Below are 21,215 nucleotides of genomic sequence, written 5' to 3' on the forward strand. Positions count from 1 at the left end.
GTTTGGTGGATAAATATAGCTACAAAACGTCTAACATTTCTGCCATCAGTTCTAGAGAGAAAATTTGTCATTATAAAGCCATAAAGTGCTCTAATACCTGCTAAGATGACCAGCTAAATCCAGGAAAAGAGTTGGGCAAGGATGAAAAAGCTGTAAAAGACTGGACCTTCACCATGAACTATAAACACTTGCCCATCAAAGCCCAAATTTCATAAGAGTAATAAAAGGATTCTTAGCCTCTGCTCACTGTTTAAATTTCTTATGGAAGAAGGACAACCTGATAAAAATAAATCAAATCAACCAAGGTAAGCTTAAATGCTTTAGAAATTGTTTTCACCTCTAAAAAGTCTAGACTATTACTGAAGATAATCTTATTTTACAAAGAAAGATAGTCTTCCCCTACAATTATAAAAAGCAAAAACAATTAAATTACCTACTCAGCTTCTTTGTACTCTGGGTGTATTGACTTTTTTAGCTTTCCTCCATATCAGCAAAATCTTGGGATACAAAATCAATGTGCAGAAATCACAAGCATTCCTATACACAAATAATAGACAAACAGAGAGCCATATCATGAGCGAACTCCCATTCACAACTGCTACAAAGAGAATAAAATACCTAGGAATACAACTAACAAAGGATGCTAATGACCTATTCAAGGAGAACTACAAACCACTGCTCAATGAAATAAGAGAGGACACAAACAGATGGAAAAACATTCCATGCTCATGGTTAGGAAGAATCAATATTGTGAAAATGGCCATACTGCCCAAAGTAATTTATAGATTCAATGCTATCCCCATCAAGCTACCTATAACCCTCTTCACAGAACTGGAAAAGACCACCTTAAACTTCACATGGAACCAAAAGAGAGCCCGCATAGCCAAGACAATCCTAAGCAAAAAGAACAAAGCTGGAGGCATCATGCTACCTGACTTCAAACTATACAACAAGGCTATAGTAATCAAAATAGTGTGATACTGGTACCAAAACAGAGATATAGACTAATGGAACAGAACAGAGGCCTTGGAGACAACACCACACATCTACAACCATCTGATCTTTGACAAACCTGACAAAAACAAGCAATGGGGAAAGGATTCCCTGTTTAATAAATGTTGGGAAAACTGGCTAATCATGTGCAGAAAGCTAAAACTGGACCCCTTCCTGATACCTTATACTAAAATTAAATCCAGATGGATTAAAGATTTAAACATAAAACCTAACACCATAAAAACACTAGGAGAAAACCTAGGCAAGACCATTTAGGACATAGGCATAGGCAAGGACTTCATGACTAAAACACCAAAAGCAGTGGCAACAAAAGCCAAAATAGACAAATGAGATCTAATTAAACTTAAGAGTTTCTGCACAGAAAAAGAAGCAGTCATTAGAGTGAACCAGCAACCAACAGAATGGGAAAAATTTTTGCAATCTGCCCATCTGACAAAGGGCTAATATACAGAATCTACAAAGAACTTAGACAAATATACAAGAAAAAAACAAACCCATTCAAAAGTTGGCAAAAGATATGAACAGACACTTTTCAAAAGAAGACATTTATGAGGCCAACAAACATGAAAAAACGCTCATCATCACTGGTCATTAGAGAAATGCAAATCAAAACCACATTGAGATAGCATCTCACACAAGTCAGAATGATGATCACTAAAAAAATCAGGAGACAACAGATTCTGGAGGGCCTATGGAAAAATAGGAACACTTTTACATTGTTGGTGGGAGTATAAATTAGTTCAGCCATTGTGGAAGACAGTGTGGCAATTCCTCAAGGATCTAGAGCTGGAAATAGCATTTGACCAAGCAATCTCATTACTGGTTATATACCCAAAGGATTATAAATTGTTCTATTATAAAGACACATGCACATGTATGTACATTGCAGCACTGTTTACAATAGCAAAGACCTGGAACCAATCCAAATGCCTATCAATGATAGACTGGACAAGGAAAATGTGGCACATATACTCCATGGAATACTATGCAGCCATAAAAATGGATGATTTCGTGTTCTTTAGGGACATGAAGGATTCTGGAAACCATCATTCTTAGCAACCTGACACAAGAGCAGGAAACCAAACACTTCATGTTCTAACTCATAGGCAGGTGTTGAACAATAAGAACACATAGACACAGGAAGGGAAGCATCACACACTGGGATCTGTTGAGGGGGTGCTAGAGGAGGGATAATGGGGGGTGGAGAGGTTGGAGAGGGATAAAATGGGGAAAAAATGCCAGATAGAGATGACGGGGGGATGGAGGCAGCAAACCACCTTGCCATGAATATACCTATACAATAATCCTACATGATCTGCACATGTACCCCAGAACCTAAAGTACAATAAAAAAGAATAGTATAGCCACTCTGGAAAGAAAAGTTAATGTTATCATTTTTAAGTGCTCTAAAAACATAAAGAAAACATGTGTATATGGAGGCCACAGTATTGAACCAGAAAATACATTTCAAAATTTTACTTGTTTTGTGCATTTACTAAATCTATTTAAAATTGACTATATGAATTCTCCTCATGATCATAGAGAACACATCTAGAGATAGATTAATTTGTAATTCAAGTATTTTTAATGTACCTTTATAGTCACTATTCTTATACAAAAATAATATTTTCCTTCCTTGTTGAAAGCATACCTAATCACAATACCTTTGTAATCAAATATATATTTATATGGCTAAAGGCTTTTCAGCTGACCAACATAGTTGGTCAAAGGAGAGTTTTGGTTCTGAATTGCACATATAATTACTTTAGCTATTCTATTTTCATTCATTATAAATGTCTGCAATAACACTCTTAGACACAGAGACACCAAACAAGAAAAACAATCTCTAGCTTAATTTATTATTTTCCTTCCTGAATTAAATTTCATTTGGGCAGAAAATGTAGAGTAATAGTTTATATGCACTTGAGGTTGGAATGCAGAGAAAATCTCCCTGCTCCTTATTAATAATAGCTTCTAGGTTTGAGGGTTATTGAAGGCATACTATTTCTTCCATCTTTCGACAGAGGTGAGAGATCCATTAACCTATACATGCCTCAGTTAATATATGACACATCTTCTGGATACTAGAATATTTAAATATTTCTGAGATAGCAGCAAAATACCAAAGCATTTATAAACTTAGGATATGTACCCTCAAAACTTCTCTTCTAAAAATATATTTTGTATACTGTTTGGTAAAACGAGATAAATTTGATGTAATATAAAACAGATGCCTTTTATTAAACATGGAAAAATTGTAATATATTTTCAAGCACAGAAGGGTGAATGCATTTATTTAATACTGTGTATTAAAAATAGGTTTCGTTGGCCCAGAAAGGAACAGAGAAAGGAGGTAACAAAGGAAGCGTTAGTTCTGAAGGCACAGAATGAAGGACATAGGAGAAATATTCATTTTTCTATAAGAGTATTTTTGTGGAGAGTAAGACTAAAGAAAATAATAAGGTAATTCACAGACCATCAGAAAAGTCTTAAGAGCAAGATTTTATGAGGAGAAAAAGAAAAAATAGAAATAAAATAGCTAGGGAACATAATGAAAGGAAGGTAATGGATTGTTAATCTTCTGGCAACTTAGTAAGAAGGATAATGCACTCTACCAAGAAAGAGACAAGTAAAATTCCGAATATGTAGAGAAATGCTGGCAGTCTTCGGCTGAGTTAACAAAGAAGGAGGCTGGCAGGACACAAATTTCATCTTGAATTCATTATACCTTAGAAACCTGGAAGGAATGTGGCCCCAAGAAAGCTGGGACTAAATTTAGACTTTGAGATAGAGGGAAACTAAAGACAAGACACACAGGAACCTAAAAGAGAAATTTAAAATTGCAGATAATTGAAAAGTCAATGGATAGAAGTTATTTATTAAACAGATATAATTAAATAAACACTCTTGGGGATAGAGTAAACCCTAGACAATGCCACTTATAGTGGGGAAATTAGAAGCCTAGACAGAGAGAGAAAATATCTTAACTACATTTCTCAGGAAAATATTATGAAAGAATAGAATTGGGCTCCCTGAAGATAATAGTAGTATTTTGGAGGAGAAGGAAACGTAATTATGTGCTGGAGCTGGACCTAGGGTAAATTAAAAGTGAGTTAGGTAGGTGACTGTGAGGATGGAGGGAAGCACATTTCAAAGAGAATAGCAAAAGCCAGAGGTTTATAATGTGTGATCCTGCATCAACAGCATCAGAATCACCTGGGAACATGGCAACAAAAATTCTTAATTTATGGTACCTAATGTAGACCCACTGAATCAGCTTTGAAAGCAGAGTCCCGGGATCTGTTTAAACAAGCCATCCCTGTGATTCTGACATTGGCTAACATTTGATTCCCACTGATACAAGCAAACACCTAAAAGCACTGAAGAACATCTGCCTCTCACATACACTATATTTTAAACAATTACTTGCCTTTTAATATTGTGCATGGTTTAATTACGTGCATTTTTAAATGGAATTTAATTTTTTGAATACAAAATTCTCACAAAGCAAAATCCTACATACATGTGACATAAACCAAGAAATAAAATGTTGCCAGCATTCTGAGATCTGTTTCTCCCCCTTCTCAGTAAATATGCCCCAACAATAAAGACTGATTTGAATTTTGTAATTTGAATTTTGTTTTCCTTCATTTATCTTTTATGTGGATGGGGATTATGTAGTACATTCTCTATTATGTTTATACTATTTATATTTATAGCATGTTTGTGTGATTCATGTTGTGTTTAGCTTTAGCAATTATTTCTGTGGTCATGTGCTTTTTGACTAAATGAACATATCAAAATTAGTATCTGTTATAATGATGATAGACAGAATTTTGGTAATTTTCAGTCTGGAGTTACTATGAATGATGCTACCATAAGCTTTCTTGCACTTGTCTCTTGTTCTTTTGTTAGGATGTACACATAAATATACATATATACGTATGTGTGTATGTGTATATATATATATATATAGAGAGAGAGAGAGAGAGAGAAAGAGAGAGAGAGAGACTTTTTAGTAATGATTTATGTAGTTTTAAATGTTATTAAATAACACATTGTTTCCAAAGTGATTGTTCCAACTTGCCCTCCTGTTAGAAGTGTATGATATTTCCTCTTACTCCACAAGAACACATCACTCTATGGGTCACATTTTTATTTTAGCCACTCTGGCAATTAAGTAGCAGCATTTTAAAAATTTAATCATATGTTTATTCATGATATTAAGTGCTTTGCATATTTATTGGGCATTTGCTTTTTTATATGCAAATGGTCTATTTTTCTTATTAAATTTCTTTCCTATTGAATATGAATATGACTTATTCACAGATTTTCTAAAATTTTCTGTCTTAAAATGGATCCAATATGATTGTATTGATTGCTACACGCCAATACTAATAAAATGTAATTGCTCATATTTCACTTAAGTCTTCCATCTTTAGTCAGTCATGAGATTAGAATTAAATAATGTCCATTATAAGATATTTGTATCAAGTTACAATGACTTCCTGAGATTAGATTGGAAGCTTTATTTATTATCCATGCTCTAAAAATATGCTATTCAGTATGGAATCATAAGCCATGTGACTATTGAGCACTTGAAATTTAGCTATTTCAAAGTTAAGTACGCTATAAGCATAAAATACAGACATACATTTTTTTCTTGTGCCTTGCTGTAATGTGATTCAATTTCTACAAATATCTACAAATTGAAAGATTGTGGCAACCTTGAGTCAAGCAATCTATCAACACCACTTTTTCTAATGCCATGTGCTCACTTTGTCTCTCTGCCACATTTTGGTCATCCTCACAGTATTTTAACATTTTCGTTATTATATCTACATCAGGCTCTGTGACCACTGATCTTTGATGTTACTATTGTAATAACCATAGTTATTACAATAGTATTAACTGCACCACCAACTGCATCCATATAATATGGCAAACTTAATACATAAATGTCCTGTGTGTTCTGATTGCTTCTGACAGACTATTCTGCTTTCTCTCCCATTCTTCTCATGTCTCTATATTCCCTGAAACACAACAATATTGAAATCAGACCAATTAATAGCACTAAAATGGCCTCTAAGTGTTTCAGTGAAAGGGAAAGTCACACATCTGTCAATATAAATGAGAATCTAGAAATAAAGGTAGTGAGGAAGTCATGTGGAAAGCTCAGATACCCCGGAAACTAGGCCTCGTGTTCCAGACAGTTAGCTAAGTTGTGAATACAAAGGAACAAGTCTTGAAGGAAATTAAGAGTGCCTACTACAGTAAATACATGAATGTTAAGAAACCTAAACAGCCTTGTTGTTGATATGAAGAAAGTTTTAGTGGTCTGAATAGAAGATCAAACCAGTCACAACATTTCCTCAAGCCAAAACCTAATCCAGAGCAAGACTCTAGGTCTCTTCAATCTACTAAGGCTGAGAGAGGTAAGGAAGGTATAGAAAAAAAAAGTCTGAAGCTAGCAGAGATAGATTCATGAAGTTTCTGGAAAGAAGCTGCTTCCATAACATAATAGTGCAATGTGAAGCAGGAATTCCTGATGTAGAAAGTGTGGTGAGTTATCCAGAAGATCTAGCTAAGATCATTGATGAAGGTGGGTATACCAAACAATGTATTATCAATGTGGAAAAACAAACAAACAAAAAACCAGCCTATTATCGGAAGATGTTGCCACCTCGGACTTTGCATAACTAGGGAGAAAAAGTCAATGCTGGCTTCAAACTTTCAAACAACAGACTGCTTCTCTTGCTAGGGGTTAATGCAGCTGGTGACTTTTAGCTGAAGCCAGTAATTCATTTTCCATTCCAAAAATCCTAGGGTCCTAAAGAAAGATGTTAAATTTACTCTGCCTGTCTTCTAGAAATGGATCAACAAAACCTGAATGAACATACACCTGTTTACAGCGTAGTTTAGTAAATATTTTAAGCCCACTATTGTGACCTACTGCTCAGGAAAAATAATATATATTTCTTTCAAGATATTACTGCTCAGTGACAATGCAACCGATCACCCAAGAGAGCTGATGGAGATGAACAAAGAGATAAACGTTGTTTTCATGACTGCAAGCACAGTACCCGACTTGTAACCCATTGACAAAGGAGTATTTTTACTTTCAAGTCTTTTTATTTAAGAAATATTTTTTTGTTATGCTCTAGTTGCCATAGACAGTGTTTCCTCTGATGGATCTAGGCAAAATCGGTTGAAAACTTTCTGGAAAGAATTCACCATTCTAGATACCATTAAGAATATTTGTGACTAATAAGAGGGGGCCAAAATGTCAGCAATAACAGGAGTTTGGAAGTAGTTCATTCCAGCCTTCATGGATGACTTTGAGTGGTTTAAAACATCAGTAGAAGTAACTGCAAATGTAGTGGAAATAGCAAAAGCACTAGAATGAAAAGCGGAGTGTAAAGAGGTGAATGAATTGCTGTCATTTCGTGATAAAACTTTAATGGATGAAGATTGCTTCTTATGGATGAGCAAAGAGAGTGGTTTCTTCGTATATAATCTACTGGTGAGGATGCTGTGAACATTGTTGAAGTGACAACAAAATATTTAGATTACATAAACTCAGTTGATAAAACCAACTGCGTGGTTTGAGAAGACCAACTTCAATTTTGATACAAGTTCTACTGTTGGTAAAATGCTCTCAAATGGCATTGCATGCTGCAGAGAAATCTTACATGAAATGAAGAGTCAGTTGATGTGGAAAACATCATTGTTGTCTTATTTTAAGAAATTGTCATGGCTTCTCTAGTCTTTAGCAACCACCTCCCTGATCCATCAGTGATCATGAAAATTGTGTCCTGCCAGCCTCCTTCTTTGTTAACTCAGCTAAAGACTGCAAGCCAAAACCTAATCAAAAGAAAGACTCAAGCTCTCTTCAATCTATAAAGGCTGAGAGAGGTAAGGAAAGTATAGAAAACAAGTTTGAAGCTAGCAGAGATAGATTCATGAATGTTAGCATTTTCTGGCGATAACTTATTTGCAAATTAAGGCATGTACATTGTTTTCCTCAGATATAAATTTATTGCACATTTAATAGATTATAGTATAGCATAAACATAACTTTCATTGCATTGGGAAGCCATAACATTTGTGTGACTTGCTTCAGGGTGGTACTTTGTTGTAGTTATCCGAAACCCTACCTGCAATAGCTCTAAGATATGCCTGTACACATTTTACCACTTTGGTTTTCAAAAACTTAGCCTACATAAAATTTAAAATATAATGTTAATAATGTTTTATATTGATAATGTGTTATAAGAATTTTATTTTGGATATATTGAGGTACATTAAATGTTATTAAAAATCGACATTACTTGCTTTATTTTTAAAATGTGATGACTAGAAAATTTAAAATTGCATGTGAAATATCACATTTCTCTTGGATGGAGCTGTTCTAGAACATAATGAACAAAACTGTACACATTTCACAGGTTTTAAAGAATCAAAATTTAGGCTTAACGTGTTTTTGGAGGTTAATTCTTTGATTTTTTTGATAAATTTTATGTTATTGGGATATTCAACCATTATAAATTTATTTGTCTGAATTTTTGTACATGTTTAGATTTTGATGTTACTACACAGAATTGTTAATTATTCCCTTATATTTTCAATCTTTTAAATAATCAAATTATAAAATTTCTATTTTAATATTCTTAATGATGGGTAGATATGTTCTCTCACTTTTTAAATAAGAACTACTAAAGACTGATTGTTTTATTTGTTATTAAAGCTGCATATTTGGGTTTATACATCCATAAGTTATAAATTTATATTTTATTCACCTTTCAGTAGTAGCTCTAGTCCAGAAAAAAAATGACTTTCTTACTTTTTAACTTTTCTTTTGAATATTTACTCTTCATATGTGTGGTTTATTTTCTCTTTTTTCTCATTCTCATGGAGAAATTACTAAATTTGCCTGTTATTGTTTATTGAGGTGCTTTCAGCCAGAGATTAGGCAAGCCCCTGATCGAAGCTTTAAGGCTTTGATGAAACATGAAAATAAAGTTAAATGTAGATAAGTTTCACTGTCCAACCTAATTGGAGTTCACTAATTGTGAGCTTGAGGCCATGCTTTTAGTATTAATAACAGATCTTCTTTTTTTTTTTTAATTTCTTCTAAAAAGATAGAATACATGTGCAGAACTTGCAGGTTTGTTCCATAGGTGTGTCTGTGCCATGGTGGTTTGCTGCACCTATTGACCCATCTTGTAAGTTCCCTCCGCTGACCCCCAGCCCCCAACAGGCCCTCATGTGTGTTGTTCCCCTCTCTGTGTCCATGTGTTCTCAGTGTTCAACTCCAACTTATGAGTGAGAACATGTAGTGTTTGGTTTTCTGTTCCTGTGTTAGTTTGCTGAGGATGATGGCTTCCAGCTTCATCCATGTCCCTGCAAAGGACATAATCTCATTTTTTTATGGCTCATAGTATTCCATGTTATATATGTACCAAATTTGCTTTATCCAGTCTATCACTGATAGGCATTTGGATTGGTTCCATGTCTTTGCTATTGTAAACAGTGTTGAAATAAACATACGTGTGCCTGTGTCTCTATAGAATAATAGGAATGCTTTTACACTGTTGGTGGGAATGTAAATTAGTTCAACCATTGTAGAAGACAGCATGGCAATTCCTCAAGGATCTAGAACCAGAAATACCATTTGACAAGTCTTCTCTGCATTACTTTTTGTTTACATCATTTTGTTTTTGGTATTCAAAATTACTTTTCTAATTGGACATGTAGTTTCCCTACTAGGGATATTTGAATTTATTAAATAGGAACTTAGGCTGATATGTACAACGTAGTCTCATGTAGCCTAACCTAAAATGGCACACTGGGATATGTAACATATGCATATTTTTCCAAAACTTATATCTCAAAGTCTGATTTGAGTTCCACCACACCATTCTCATATCATAACCCAGTACTTCTGGGACCCCTCTTTATTTCAGTCTCCTGCTTCTTCAAATTAAGAGATGTGAATGGATTTATTTTAGGGGCCATACATATTTGTTCCCCATGTGCTTTTTGTTGGTGGTGTTCTATGTAGGATTTACCTGTTTTTAGGAATTTTCTTGAATCCAGTATTGCATTTTGGGCTTCTTGCAGCCATTCCTCAAAATTTCTGATGCATAATGTAGAAATGGAATATTTCTAGACTGTCCTTCTTATGCCTCAGTTACCTCACCTCTAATGGGCATAATAATAATATCTACTTTATAAAAATTGCTGCATTATTACAAATAGAGGGCTTAAAGCACTGTATGGTTTATTAAAGGTATAGATGAAAGCAATATAACAATCATTCTTATGCATTTATGTGTAATCTATACTTTCATGCTACAGTAGTAGAGCTGAATAATTCAAGAGACTGGGTGGCCCACAAAGCCCAAAATAATTACCATCTGCTTCTTTAGAGAAAATAAATTGGTAATCCATACAATAAAAGGATATATTGGGTTTTCATCTCCTTACGGTAAGTTGTGTACAAGAATATAATCCTGGTAATTTTGATAGCCATACATTAGAAACTTAGCAAAGTTAGGATTCTTAACTGCTAAAACTTCATATCATGCATGGCCAAAACTGAATTAACAACAAGAGAATAACTACTTAAATGGTATTTGTTAAGGTGTATTTACAATAAAAACTTAAAAATAGAATTTTTGTTTATCTGAAATGCTAAAATAGCAACTTTTTATATAATTACTTTTACCTCAGATGGATACTAACTATTTCCATCAAATGTTCTTTCTTATTTTGGAGCAATTCTTTGTCTTGGCAAACTCTTAAAAATGTAATCAAACATGGGTAAACAAGTTAGCTGTCTTTCTTCAGTTTTCTTGTATTTACTGTTTCTGACACTTTTCAAGTCCTTGAACAGACCTCCTAGCAACCATTTCTTTCTCTCCCCATAGGAATGAAAGGCAAATTATCATCCTACTTGGTGATGTCTTTTTGTTGCCTATTCTTTGAGTATAACAGCTTCATTCTTACAGGAAAGTAGATTAAAATGAACTTGAGTGAATAAAATAACTAACTGCAGTGCATTATTTTACACAGAATTACTTCAGAAATTTTTGACACTTCATTAGAGGACTGACCAAAAGAATTTACTGAAATTGTGATAAAATATAACAGTCTAAAATAATCTTTCATTCATTGTGATTTCTTTACAGATATATGCACCTTGTTAGGATGGCAGAGCTAGTTTGTTTTATAGAAGCCCCATTGTGATTTCTACTAAAATAAAAATTACTTAGATAATTTTAATAGGATTGCTGCTTAAATATCTTACTTCAAATTATTTGGGTTATGTATGTATATTTGCACACATGTGTGTGTGAGATTGAGACTTTTGATATAAAAATAATAACTTACACTTAGAAAATTGTATCTTTATCATGAACATCTTTTAATAAATGGCTACTTATTTATTTATGCCACACTTACTATCACTATGAAAAAGGTACTGTACTGTTATAGCAAACCCACGGTATATATTTTTTGAATTTAGATAAACTTTTAAGCATTCTACTCCAAGAATATAGCCCTGTCTCATTTTTCAAATTTATTCTTTCTAGGATTCCAAATTCTTTTGGTTTTTCATTCCCTTGAACAACAAGGTTTGTTGAGCCTTTACCATACTTTCATTATTTTTCCCGAGTCCTTGTGATGTCTTTCCCTTCTTGTACAATCAAATTATATAGTCTGTCATTACTACCACTTTTTCACATTCTTAATTTCTTGCTCCTCTCTGCTCACATTGTAACCCCTGCAAAATTACAAACCTGTTAACTTTATGTTTACTTATTAACTTGTTTGCAGTAAAACATACATGGAACCATGCTACCTGGTCTCATATATTCACTAATTTCTAGGAGTTCGTAAACACTGCTCATAAATTTTGGGAGGTTTTTCTAATATGTACATTATTTCTCTCAATATTCTAGGCAACCATTTCTTATATATCTTCCTTACTCAAACTTTCGCCCCTTTCATTATACGTCATTTTTGTCTTGCCTCATATTTTAGTAAACAGCAGAAACAAACAGAAGATGAGGTCTCCAGGCTCTGCCTAGATGCCACCAGTTACCTTGATTCTTTGCCCATCTATTTTTGTCTTTTCTCCTGTTATATTGATGTCTCTTACCTAATGTTAATCCCCTTACCTGTGGGCAGGATTCCATGTGTCATTCTACCCTATTTATAGACATTAATCTAGAATATGTCCCCTTTCTTGCCTTCATTATCAATTTTCTTTGTCTCATCAATCATCCCATCTGTTCACAATCATGATCTGACAACCGGTAAGACTTCCTTAGTTGCTACTTCATACCACTGTACTTCATAAAACTCAAAAGAGATATCTGGACCAATGCTTCACAAATTGTTATTTACATATGAATCATTTGGGAATCTTGGTTAAATCAGATTCTTCTTCAGTGGGTCTGGAGTGCATTTCTAATGAGATACCAGGTGAAATCTTGATTCTATTGGTTCATAGACCATCCTTTGAACAGCGGGGAATAATATATTCCCTCTTTCCATTTTTACTATTCTCATTTCCTCTTCCACTATACCATAGAAACAGTTCTACTGATGTTTATTAAATCTGCATAGCTAAATTCAATCTTTAACTCATTCAATCTAATTCTTCATCTTTAAGCCATTAGTGGTATTTGACATATTTTGTGTTTTTGAAACATCACACTCTTGCTTCTCCTGTGTCCCCCCTTTATTGGTTGTTCTTTCCTAGCAACTTTTTAGGCACCTTCCCGTCTTTATATTTTCTATACATTGAAGTGCACATGAGATTTAAATATCAAAGCTGTCATCTCTCTTTTGATTTTTTCCCTGGAGGATCATACCTGCTCTCTTGGCTTTAAATACTATCCACATACAAGCAAATCTCAAATGTATATCTTCAGTTCAGACCTCACCCCTAAAACTTGAGATGACTGTAATTAACTGCCTAAAAGTCAACCTCACTTGGATGTGTAATAAGTATCTTGATATCAATATATCTAAAAGTGATTCTGATTTCTTCACTCAAATTCTTATTTCCTATCTTAGAAAAGACTAATCCTTTCTTTCTGATTACTTACATTAAATGAAACACACACACACACACACACACACACACACACACAAAGATTAAGTCTTCCTTTACCCTTTCCTTCACTTTTAAATCCATCAGCAAATCTAGCCAATTTTACTTTCAAAATATATTTAGAGCTTGAGGTTTTCTCACTGTCTCCTTCACTAGCATCCTAATCCAATCTCCATAATTCCGTTACTTAAATACTGCAATAGTCTAAAATCTTGTCTCTCTGCTTTTCTTCTTGGACATTTACAGGCTACTTGTAAAGAAATATTTTGAAAATGTAAAATCATGCCACTATTTAGAACAAAATGCTCCAAAATTTTTCCATAGAATCTAAAAGCAGTAAATGCCAGAATTCCTGAAATAGATTATTACATCCTCCTCTGAGCTCATCTCCATACCCATCCACCTGTTGACTCAGTCTCTTAGCTTTCATCTGCTTCTTGAATACCCAAGCATGTACTCAACTCCAAGTCTTTACATTTGCTATTTTCTCTGTTGATATGCTCTTTGTTTATTCATTTACTTGTTTGTTCAACAAGTATTTATTGAGAATCTATTGTGGGGTAGCAGCGTTTTATTTGCTTGTGATAAATCAGCCAACAAAACAAATAGAATTAGCTGCCAAGGTAGAGTTTATATTTGAATGAAGGCAACAAATTATAGACATAAATCCTCTTATAATATGTTGTTTTAGAACATTATCTGAGCTGAAAAATGCAAATACAACAAGATGAGGGAAGCTGGTGTTCAAATTATTCTTAACCAAGGTATCCACAAGACTCATTTCTTTATTTCTATAAATCTCAGGTGTTCCTTCCATGCTTGAGGTCTTTGACCATGCTACAAAATGCGCCCCCTCTTTTCAGAACTCTTTTTCTTAGAAATCCTTTTATTGGTTTATTTATCTTCATGACATTTACTACCAGTAAACATACTATATACTTATTCGATTATACGTATTTTAAATGTGTTCTATTTCCTTGTAAAGTCATGACTTCATGAGGTCAAAATCTATTTTGTATATTGCTATAATCAAGTTTGTAGAGCATTTCTTGACACATAATCAATTCAATAGATACATTATTCTAAATTAATTAAAGTATTACTTTAATTGCTTCATTGATGTGATGAAGAATATTTTGAATAAGTCTGATATCTTAATTTGGTGTCTAAGAATATATGATTATTTTCTTTTTATCAAATATCCTATTAAAATAAACAAATATGATTCAGCATAACATGGAGACCATTATCAAACTTTTTATTCAGTAATTCTGGGGAAATTGAGAAGTGATGGGATCAAGCAAATTAAAAAGCCAAGGCATAGGAAATCACAGTTTAAAATGTGCACAAAAAATACTTTCACCTCAGAAAAAGCAATTCTTCCTATTTTGAAATCTTGTGGTCAGACTTATGAGAATGGCTCACTGCAAGAGCTCTTAGATATGGCACTAAGCACAGTTAATAAAAGAAATGAAAGAAATAAATAAATTAGAGTTCATAAAAATAAAATATTTTTTCTAGAAATAACCTGTTAAGATTAAAAGACAAAGTACAGACTTGCAAACCACATGTGTGACAAAGGAGTCATATATAGATGACAGAAAGGCATCTCAAAACTCAGTAGTACAAAAATCCAAAAATCTTGATAAATAATAGACAAAAAATACAAGGAGAAAATTCATTGAAGAAGTTATAAGGATAGGAAATAAGTGCATGAAAAGATGTTCAGTGTCACTGACCATGAGATAAATGCAAATTGAGGCTACAATAATATGTTGCTACACACCTATTAAAATAGCTAAAATAAAAAGATAATACTAAATGCTGATGCGTATGAGGAGTAACTAAATCTCTTATACATTGCTGTGGGAAGTGTAAACTAGTGCAGCCACTCTGGAAAACAATTTGACAGTTTCTTTAAAAACTATACATGCCCTAACCATATGACCCAGAAAATCCTGGTAGAATAAAAATTTACTTTCACACTAGCTTCTATATTAATATTCCTGGTAGCTTTATTTGTGTCTTAGTCACTTTGGGCTACTATAACAAATTAACACAAATTAAATGGCTTAAACATTTATTTCTCACAGTCCTGGAGACTGCACAATAGAGATCAAGGTTCCAGAAGATCTGTTTCCTGGTAAAGCCTTCCTGGTTTGTAAATAGCTGTCTTTTTGTTGTATCCTCACATGGTAAAGAGCTAAGAGAGGGAGAACAAGCTATCTGATTCTTATAAGGGTACTAATCCTATACATGAGAGTTCCACTGTCGTAATCTAATTATGTCCCAAAATTCCCACTCCAGATCTATTATTTTGAGACTTAGGTTTCAACATAATATGTGGAGGATACAAACATTCAGTCCATAACAATTTGTAATAGTGAAAAACTGGAAACAACAAAAGCGTCCTGCAATAAGTATATGGTTAAACAAACTGTGGCACATTCATACCAGAAACTACTATTCACCAATTATCGGAAAAAAGGATCCATTGGTGCACACAAGAGCTTTAATGTATCTCAAGGGCATTATAGTAAGAGGGAAAAAAGACAATTTCAAAAAGTTACATATTGTATAGTTTCATTTAAAGGACATTCTTAAAAGAGTTAAACTATAGAGGTGGAGAAAATTGATGGTTGTCAGTGATTAGGAAATGGTAGAGGGCAGAGAAGTAGGACTATAATGGGATAGCATGAGGGAGATCTTTGTAATCATGGAATGGTTCATATTTTTATAGTGGTGATTACCTGAATCTACGCATGTGATGAAATGACATAGAATTATACCAAAACATTATGCTAATGCCAATTTTCTAGTTTGATATAGTGTTATAGTTATGCAAGATGTAAACATACCCAGGACTTCCTGGTATTATCTTCGTAATTTTCTATGAATCTATTACTATTTCAAAATAAAATGTGAAAAATCACACATTTCACTGTTTACTATTTTACCCAGTGGATTACTTTGGAAACTGCCATGACAAATATATACACATGATATATGTATACATTGGGAGAATTTTGTTTGTTTGTAGAAGAAGCCAAATAAAGTGTATTTGTTTTTGTATATTTTTATATTCAACATATGATGTTGAACAGCATAATGTTTTATCTGAAAATAGAAATACTGGTCTAGTACTAACAATCAAATGGTATTTGAGTCTTCTAGTTTTTTTGTATGGAATTAATCTGGGCATGTGTTGCTGTGAAAAGACCATGGAATTATTATGGGATTAGGTGGTGTGCACATTCTTTATTGTCAGCCTTCCATTAATTAACAAGATGTGTGACATGGCAAATTGCTTAACCTCTAGAAAAATTAATTTCCTTTAAATAAAAGAAAATGAAAATATAAAAATCATTTATTTTACTTAACATCATATCCTCCATGTACACCCTTGTCACAAATAGCAGGATTTCATTCTTTTATATGGCTGAACAGTATACTATTGTGTATGTATTTTACATTTTCTTTATCCATTCGTCCATTGTTGAACACTTAGGTTGATTCCATTTTTTGCATATTGTAAATCGTGTTGCAATAAACAAGGGGTACAAATATCTCTTTGGTACACTGACTTCAGTTCCTTTTGGAGATGTGCATTATGTTAATTGAAATAGGCCAGACACAGAAACACAAATACTGCATGATCTCACTCATAAGTGAAATTTTAAAAAAGGCTAATATCATAGAAGTAGAACATAGATAATAATATCATAGATAGTAGAACAGTGGTTACTAGAGACTGGGGAGGGGAGGGAGGAGAAAAAATGGGTAGAAGTTGGTCAACAGGTACAAAGTTACAATGAAATAAGAAGAAGATGTTTTGCTGCTTTGTTGCATAATAGAGTGACTATGCTTAAGAAGTAAGGTGCTATATATTATAAAATGGCTAGAAGAGGTGATTTTGAATGCTCTTGCCACAAAGAAATAATAAAGGCACGAGGTTGTAGATATGCTAACTACCCCAATTAGATCATTATACAGTATGGATATGTTTCAAAATGTCAAATTATACTCAATAAATATGTACCATTATAATGTGTCAACTAAAACAAAACTGGGTGATAATAGACCTTTATAAATCTCAGGTTTGTTAAGAATTTTATCAAATCTTTAGGGATGTAAGTACTATAGAAATGCCAAGAATTACTTACTTATAAGGTAATATCATTCAAACAATTTTCACTATAATTTTAAGTAATATTTATGTCTAATTAAGTACCATTAAATATCTAATTAAATATCAATATTTGATTATTTTAAGGGAAAGCATTATGTTAATATATCATAACGTGGAGAAATATATATTTGCTCTTTGATCAAAATAAATACTTATATATTAATAAATATCCACAAATTAAAGGTTGAGTTGTTTTCAAATAATAGTGTCAATGGTGTGGTTGCTGAACATTTTATACTACCTTTATGCCTTTCTCTTTTAGAAACTGACACACAATCCAAAATGTAAATAAATTAATATTATATTATCTAAGCAATGTTTCCTGGCTAGTAAGTTGTCACTACGTAACTTAATATTTTGTAGATAATTATTTCTTGATGCTTCTGTTCACATAGTAATAAATGAGTTTGATATAAGACATTTTTCCAATAAATATGTTGTTTACTAATAAGTCTTGTACTATATAGAGATTGGATGAAAATGTTTATAAACTTTAAATATAAATACCTTAATTTTTGAAGTCCAAGTATATCATTTTTAGCTGGGAGTCAGCTCCCTTTTCAGCTTTTTTCTAACAGTTTTTTCAATTGTCCAAAGCCTTTCTCAAGGTAAGAGGAATAAAAGAGTAAATTATGCTATCAAAATCTAAGAATTCGCAGGAATGGCAAGACCTGTCAGCCTACTACTGCAGTAACATTGTAATGCCCCTATGGTGTGCCTAATGACAGCGTGCTGAACAGATTGGCAAGTGTTTTTTAACTGTGAAGTGAAACATCTGCTGATCCCAATTCTGTAAAAGCTGCAGTGGTTCCCTCAGGCTTGAACCTTAATATTCCTAGTTTCTTAACTCCATTCACATGATCTTAGTAGAGCAGAGACTAGAGGGAGGCTAGTGACTTGCCTAGGAAGTAAAGTTAAAGGAGGCGCTTGCTTTCACATTTCTTCAAGTCCCAGACCTCACTGTAGAACTCTGCTGTTGATAGACAGTGTATAAACAAATAGGCGTGACAAGAAAATTCGTCTTAATAAATATAAAGGAATACAAATCATCATATACATTCCTCAACCCTTACAAAACTAAATTAGAAATCAACAACAGAATTGTTTGTGGAAATCTCCACATATCTGGAAATTATTATAAACAACAAATTTCTGAAATAACCTGAGAATAAAGAGGAAAAAATTACTGTGGGACCATATGAAAAATTATGAAATATAGCTAAAACAGTGCTTAGAGGGGAGTTTATGTTTCTAAGTTTCTACACCAGAAAAAGAACTCTCAAATCAATATTTTTAGCTTCACCCTTAAACAAATGGGAAAAAAAACACACATTAAATGCAAAGCATACAAACAAAAGAGAATAGTTTGCACAGAAATCATTAAAACTTCTTAGAGAAAATCAATGAAACAAAAAATTGATTTTTGAGAAAAACAAAATGGACAAATCTTTAGTCAGAATGAACAAGGCAAAAATACAAGGAAAGACACAAGTAAATAAAACCTGCATTGAAAGTGGGGACTCATTAATGACCACTCAAAATTTAAAAGGTTATTAAGAGATATTGTGAACAAAATTAGGCCAACAAATGTGACCACTTAGATGAAATAAATTCCTAAATATATATAAATTACCAACAGTACCTCAAGAAGAAATACAAAGTCCATATAGATCTGCCAAATACTTAAGACATTAGTACCAATCTTCACCAACTGGCACTAATCTCTTTTAAAAAGAGAAATGGAAAAAAAGAAGAGAAAGGAACACTTCTGAAGTCATGTTATCAGGCCACTATTATTACCCTCATATCAAAACCAAAGGCAAAGCTGCCACAAGAAAACTATCAATATCACTTGTGAATAAAGATAAAATATCTCCACCAAAATATAAACAAATTGAATCCAATAACACATAAAAATATTTTTTTCTGTTCTGATGAAGTACAGTTTTTCCCAGGAATTCAAGATAAGTTTAATATCTGAAAATCAATTAATGTAATATACCATATTAATATAATAAAGGACAATGCCTATATAATCATCTCGATAGTTGCAGGAAAAGCATATCACAAAATCTAACACCCATTCACTATAAAAACTCTCAACAAATTAGAAAGAGAAAAACAATCCCTCAGCCTGATAAAAAGCATCTATGACAAATGTCCAGGGAACATCATACTAAAGCTTTTCCCTGAAGTATTGGAAACAAGACAATATCTACTTTCACCATTTCTATTTAACATTGGAACATAGAAGGTTCCAGACTGTTTGCTAAACACACACACAAACACACATAAGGACACATTAATTGAAAGGAAAGCAGTAAAACTGTCTTTATTCACAAATGACATGATCTAATATGTAAAAAACCCTAAGGAATCCTCAAAATAACTACTAGCACTAGTAACTGGGTTTATAAAGTTTTCAGACTACAAGTTAAAATACACAAGTCATTTGCATGTCTATATATTAAAAACAGTATTTCAAAAATAAATTTAAGAAAGCAATTCTAGTTACAAGACCAACAAAATGCTTAGATATTAATTTAACAAATAAATGCAAAACCTTAACTTAAAGCTAAACAGCAATGCTCAGAGAAATGCAAGAATAGCCAAAGAAATGGCGATCTATTGTATATTCATTGATTGGAATTCAGTCTTGCTAGGATGTAAATTTTTCCCAATTTGATCTATTGATTCAATGAAATGCCTAATAATATTCCAGCAGTCTTTTGTGTAGAAATTGTTGAGCTCATAGAAAAATTTATATGAAACTACAAAAAATCCATAGAGTAGCAAAATAATTTTTGGAAAAAAAGAAGGAAAGGTTGAATGACTACCCAATTTCAAAACCTACCATTTAGCTATATGCATTATGTGTTTGTCTTTTTAGTGGGTTATTGCACATAAAAACGCATATAAATCAGGAAAAAATAATTGACAGCCAGAAATCAACTTTCATATTTATCATAGGTGAGTTTAACAGTCATTACAAAATTAAGCAAATGAGGAAAGGAGAGTCTTAAAAAAGTGTCATAATATTTGTATACGTGTATGTGAAACATATAAAAGTTAAATCATTATCCTACACCATATTAAAAAAAACTCAAATGAATTAGGAATCTAAATGTAAGAGCTAAAATTATAAAACATCTAATAAATTATATTAAAATGTCTTCATGATCTTGGGTTAGGCAAGGAATTATTAGACACCAATTATATGACACCAAAATATATGATATAAAAATGACAAAATGAACTTAAATAAAGGAAAAGTTGATAAATTGGAGTTTATGAAATAAAAACTTTTGCTATCCAAATGTCAACAAGTGAGAAAATGGGAAGGCTAGGCAAGGAGAAAATATTTTCAAGTCACATATATTATAAAGGACTTTTATTCATTATATACCCGTAACCCACTAAAAGAATGCTCTCAATCATGAAAAAGCTAATAACACAATTTGAAAATAGTTAATATATTTAAATAGGCATTTCGTTTGAGAAGATACATAAATGATTAATACACATATAAGAAGGTGCTCAAAATAGTTATTAGGGAATGAAAATTGAATCCACGGTGAGATACCATTTATACATTCACTAGAATGACTATTATAAAGAAGACAGGCCATATCAAATGTTGTCGAGAATGTGGAGAAACAGAAATCTGACACATTGCTGGTGGGAAAATTAACATGGCACAGCTACTTTGGAAAACAGTTTAGCAGTTTCCTAAAATGTTAAACATGAATTTTCCATAAAACCCAGCATTTCTACTCCTGGGAATCTGTTCAAGAAATATAAAAATGTATATCCCCTCAAATAATTGTATATGAATTCATGATTCATGAGAACCAAAAGTGAAAACAGATGTCCACCAAAGGACGA

General features: G+C 32.8%; 1 protein-coding gene across 1 annotated transcript in view; it reads left to right on the forward strand.

The window, feature by feature from the left end:
• Positions 1 to 21,215, forward strand: part of EYS (eyes shut homolog) — a 2,025,572-nt gene that overhangs the window by 274,959 nt on the left and 1,729,398 nt on the right.

This window comes from Aotus nancymaae, unplaced genomic scaffold (genome assembly GCF_030222135.1).
Source record: "Aotus nancymaae isolate 86718 unplaced genomic scaffold, 86718_ANA_hifiasm-v0.15.2.pri h1tg000040l, whole genome shotgun sequence".
Classification (NCBI taxonomy): domain Eukaryota; kingdom Metazoa; phylum Chordata; class Mammalia; order Primates; family Aotidae; genus Aotus; species Aotus nancymaae.